Here is a 6,000-nt window from a genome sequence, read left to right on the forward strand (position 1 = left end):
GTTCTATTTACCATTTCACTTATTCTGTTACCTATAGATTCCACTGTGGTTTGCATTATGGAAACTGAACCTTTTCTGATTTCTGTCCATTTAATCTTTTCATGCAGTGTACAGTGTATCTGTTTTTCTCTGTGTATCTGTCTGGGAGTCTAGAATTTTCTTTGTCATTTTTTTCTTTGAGCTCTTGAAGTTGTTTTTGAATCTCCCCTTTTATTTTATTGACCAATTTTCGCATCACTAATGCTTCTTTTGTCATCCATTTCTTTCTCATTCTACTGGAATCCTTCCCTGTATTGTTGTTGGCTATTGGATTTAGTTCGTTGTGTTGATTGCTCATGAATCTTGTCTTTCATTGTAAATTAAGCATTTGGGTTCAGAGATTGTCAAGGCCATGGCCCAGCTTGGTCTGTGCTTGAATGTCAGTGGCAGCTCTCGCTTGGCTTGGACTAGTTCACCCTGGGTCCCAGGGATAACAATCGTCTATACATATGCTCAGCCCTCTAGCTAATTCGAGGGAGCTCAGTCAGGTCTGCGGCGGGGACTGGAAAGATTAGATTCAGGTCTCTGAGAGGGACCTGCACTGGGCTGCTCCTGCCACCAGACCCCTCCTGCTGCGGATCCTGCTGCTCGTCCGCTGGGCGGCTTGCTCCCATCATGGAGTTACTCCGGCTGCTCAACCGCTAGAGCATGGCCGCTAATGGCCACTAGACCATCCCTGCGGCTGACCTTTCCTGCTGCTCCGATACTAGGCAGCTCCCGCCTCCAGGCCGCTCCTGCCAACTGGCTACCGGGCGCTCTCCCAGGTCTGCCGGGCGGCACCGTGGCAGGTGGCCGTTCCCTGGTCTGGGTGTCACGGTGCCTCATCGCTGGTCTCTGTCTCCGTCCGCGCTGTCCAGGTCCAGGGTCAGAAGGCTGCGGCCTGCTGGTGGGCTCTGGGGGCCAAGGAAGCCACAGGCCGCTTTCGCCTGCTGCTGGGTGGGATGGGGGACGGGGAGGGCCTTTCACGATTTTCCATCCTTATAGAAGTGATGAGGTTTTTCCTTCAGTTCCCGGGACTCTCTGCTTGTTCGTATATTTGTTGTTGTCCATCTTTTGGAGAGAAGTGCGTGTGAGGAACCCAAATCTCTGTTTGGTTGGAGAGCTGGAGCGATTCCCTGTTGCTTGGCCACCATCTTCCTGCCTCTTACTTCCTCAAAAGTTATTCTTTACCAAATTATAAACATGCATCCAAAGTCATATTAATATATTAAAGACCCCCAATAGCCAAAGGAATGCAGAGCAAAAAGAGTAATGCCAGTACTGATCACAATACCAAACTTAAAATTATACTATATAGCCAGACAAAAAATTTAAAGGCACAAAAGCAATACAAAAACGAAGGAATAGGTTAGAGAGCCTCTCTATGCAGTTAAGCCTTATAATTTTTAACAAAAAAAATGCCAAAAACACATTGGAGAAAATCAGTCTTCTTCAAATACTTGAGCTTGGAAAACTAAATATCCACATGCAGAAGACTAAAAGTAGATCCTTTCCTCTCTATCCTTTACAAAAACTAATTAAAAATCAGATCTTATTAAAGTCTAGAAATGTTGAAAGTACTATAGGAATACATAGTAGAACATGTGAAGCTATTGGCATAGATAATGACTTTCTTACTGGTCTCCAATAGACCAAGAACTAAGAATAAGAATTGATAGCTGTGACTGTGTCAAATTAAAAATCTTGTGCACATAAATGAAATGAATTACTAGAATGAGAGGCAGACTACAGAATGGGAGAAAATCTTTAATATTCACCACGTGAAAGATTAATATCCAGAATACTTGAAGAGTTCAGAATATTAAACATTAAAAGAACAAATAACTTTAACAGAGAATAGGCAAATTAATTAAACAGTTTTCAAATGAAGTACAAACGTCAATAAATACACAAAGAATGTTCAACATCATTAGCCATAAAGGAAATGTAAATCAAAACCATTGAGATTGCTTTTCACTCCCATCAAACTGGCGATCATCAAGAAAAGGAACAACAAATTGTAGTGCCAGTCAGAGCACAAAGAGTCCCTATACACTGCTTATGGAAAGGCAAATCTGCACACTATTGGTGAGAAGGTCAACTTCCTGAAAGGTTTACACTTGTTCTTGCCTTGGTTACACAGTCCTTGAAACTATATAAAGATCTTACATAAAACCACAGAGAAGTCTCAGTGAAGGTAACAATGTGAGCAATTATAAAAGCTTGTGTCATAAAAATGGTTTACTTTAGTTTTTGTTTTCTACATAATTTGAGGTGGTAATGTATTAAAAAGTTCAAAGGTATTAATTGTCATGCACTGATAACTTATGCTTGTAATCCTAGTAGGCTGAAATCTGAGACTGGCAGTTGGAAACTAGCCCAAACAGGAAAGTCTGAGACTCTTGTCTCCAATTAACTATCAAAAAGTCAGAAGTAGTGCTGTGGCTCAAGTGGTAGAGCACTAGCCTTGAGCAAAATTGCTCAGGGACAGCACCCAAGCTGAGTTTAAGCCTCATGACCAAAACAAAAGAAGTTATTAATTTATGTTTGGATAGAATACATAACGATATCACTGTGCAATAATGGTAACTGAATGTATGAAGATGGAGCTGAATGGAGGCAGAAATTTATGTTATTAAAATTTGGCTGGTGTGGTATCAAATTCAAATCTGAGTTTATATCTTTACCTAATTAAATGTATTCTCCATGGTAACTACAAATAAAATAGTAATGAAGCATAGAAAAAAATAAGAAGGGAATTAAAATATCTCGTTCAAATTAGTTACACATAAAAGAAGTTTCTAAGGTAGAAGTGAAGGATAAATAACAACATGGAATATAGTTGTTGTTTTTCAAGGCAAAATAATAGTTTTTTTAAAAAAAAAAAACAACCTTAGAGAATACAGCTGCTGATGGCTCATGTCTACTAGCCAAGCTACTTTGGAGCCTATGAATGGGAAGATTATGGTTCAAGATCAGCCTGGCAGAAAGGTTTGTGAGACCTATTTTCAACCTATTCCTGAGCTCAGTGATGCATGCCTTTTATCCCAGGTTACATGAGAGGTTGAAACTGGGAGAATTCTGGTGCTAGGCTAAGTAAGCACAGGAAAGTCCATGGGACTCATCTTCATGAATGAAAGCTGTGATACACTCCCATGATCCTAGTGTTGATGGGAAATACAGATCAGAGCTCCACAATGTCTGACAGAAAATGAGACCTATACTAAGAATAACTAGTGAAAAACAGGGCTGGAGATGTGGCTCTGTAGTATTGTGCCCGCCTAGCAAGTGTGAAACCTGGAGGTCAAATCCCCACTACCACCAAAACTTAAAAAATGACCCAAGAAAATTGGATAGAGAATCAGACACTTCCACAATAATATTTGTGACTTTAATTCTTTACTCTCAATAATGAATAAAACAAGATAAAAGATAAGAAAGGAAAGGGAGGACATGTACGATAAAATAAACCAACTAGATACAGGCAGCTTATTAACAGGGCACATGGCACCTTCTACAGGGCAGATCATACAGGTATTGAGGGACACATTTGGTTACTCAGTATAGCCCCTGTGGAAAACAGTGGTTTCTCAATAAGTGAAAATAGATTTCGTGTATGATTTGCAATTCTACTTCTGAATGTAAACCTAGAGAAACTGAAAGCAAGAGCTCAAGTAGATCTTTACATATTCATAATAGTAGCAACTTTATTTATCATAGCAAAAGCAAGGAAGCAATCCTTGTGTCCGTTAGCATACAATTGGGTAAGCAAAATGTTTAACATATATTTGATATATATCAAACATATATGTATATATGTATGTTATTCAGCCTTAAAAGAAACTGTGACTGAAACTACAATATGAATAAATTCAAAAGACATTTTGAAATGTAAAATAAGTCAGTCACAAAAGAACAAACATTTTATGAACCTACTTATATATCCGGTACCTGGAGTAGTAGGTACGATAGATATAAAAAGTGGAATGGTGGTTACCAGGGATGGGGAGAAAGAGGATATAGAGTCATTGTTTAATGAATGCTATGGTTTAAAAGAAAATATTCTTTATTCATGTTGCTAATAAAGCCCAAATGCAGCAGTATTAGGAAGAGAGGCCTTGGGGATGTTACCAAGTCATAAGGGGATGGGGTTAGGACCTTCATAAAATGGCTCAAGTTTAGAGAAAGCATGGCTTTTCTCCTCTACCTTCTACTATCTGAAGACAATGTGGAAAGGTACCATCTCGGGAGCAAAAAGCAGCCCCTGTCTAGTGCTAGTGCTAACAGTGACCTTTTGAACATCCCAGCCTTTAGAACTATAAGAAGTAAACTTCTGTTCTTCATAATTATCAAGTCTCTGGTATTTGTTATAACTATGAAAATGGATTAAGATAATGGACATAGAGTTTCAGTTTTTCAGGAGGAGAAGTTCTGCTGGTTGCACAATATGAAAATATTTACTACCTCTTAACTCTATTTAAAAATAATCAAGATGATAAATTTCATTGTCTATTTTACAATGGTTTTAGACACCTGATAGCCTGGCACTGCTCACTGGTGCCTGTAAACTTAAGCCTATTTGAAGACTAAGCCTCAGAAGACTGAAGTTCAAAACCATGGTAGAAAAGTCAATGGGACCCTCATCTCAAAATAACCAGCAAAAAGCTGTACTGAGGGCAAGGCCTAAGTGGTAGAGCACCAATAAATTGAGTTCAATGCCTTGAAATTAAGCTCCAGTACTGAAAAAAAGAAAAAAAATGAAGAATGAGATATGGAAAGATTCCATTTACACATTCCCAAATGCAAGATCACTCTAGTCTGGGAGCCAGTCTCTTCCAGATGGAATTATAGACTCACTGACAATCCCCAGGGTATGGTTTTAAGTCTTTATCTCCTTAGACATATACACGGAAAAAAAATGTTATTTCCACCTGAATACCAATTTAACAGAACAGCAGGCTGTGGGCCTTGGACTCTCATGGTTCTCTTTAATAATATGGACCTTAGTCCCAGAGGGAGATCTTATTTGGATAATAAACAAACCCAGTTTCTATTCTAGGAGGATACTCTATCTCTCTCCAAGACTGTTTGCTTTATGTTCATGACAAAATAGTTTGAACCCAAGGAACAAATGCCTCTGTTCTAAGACACACAGAAACAAGAGGCTTACACTAAGGATCATTACATTACAATACTCATAGTAAGAAATAATTCTTTGATATATATTATTCACTATCTAAAAATTTTTAGACCATTTTGTGAATATTCTTTTTGGAGAAAAGCCTTGCCTAACGATGACTTATTAATCCAAAAACTAAAAACATGTTTAGGCAAAGAAGAATATAAAATTTATCATCTCAATCAAGAAAAATCTACAACTTAACTGCACATTTTCAGTTTTTCCCTATAAATAAAAAAATGCTTTGTGGCAGAGATTTATATATTCCTGTTGTGAGAGAATTTTTCTTTAAAGGTAAAGGTTAAGAAAATATGAATCGATGCTATTGAAGCTTTTGCACCCTCTTAGAAACACTTTCTTTGCTTGGCAATCAAAACAACAAATTCTTACCCAGAATTATCCCTCTTCTCCACTGTGACTTCTCAGTGTCCTGTCCTGGCTTTGGCCTTCCCCTAAGTATCTGATGTCAGAGCAGCCTATGGGTCAGCTCTGGGGCCTGGCTCTTTCTCTGTTTAAACTTGCGTTTGTGCTGTTTCCATCTAAACTCTTGTGCTCCTGAGTCCAAAGTGTGTATTTCCAACCTGGTGCTATTATGGATGGATGGCTAATAGATAATTTTTCAATTTAAATACCCCCAATGAAGTTCTGGAATGATTCCCACCCACAGCCTTTTTATTAGAGCCAGGGACAACTCGAGCCTTCTTTAAGCTCAGGGCTTAAAATTTGGAGTCACTTTTGTTTCCAAGTTTTGAACCCTGTCTCCTCACTTTCGTTAACAGTCTATATCTGGTTCCACAACAAAC

The sequence above is a fragment of the Dipodomys spectabilis genome, unplaced genomic scaffold, assembly GCF_019054845.1.
Source record: "Dipodomys spectabilis isolate Male_0828 unplaced genomic scaffold, ASM1905484v1 ptg000053l, whole genome shotgun sequence".
In the NCBI taxonomy this organism is placed as follows: Eukaryota; Metazoa; Chordata; class Mammalia; order Rodentia; family Heteromyidae; genus Dipodomys; species Dipodomys spectabilis.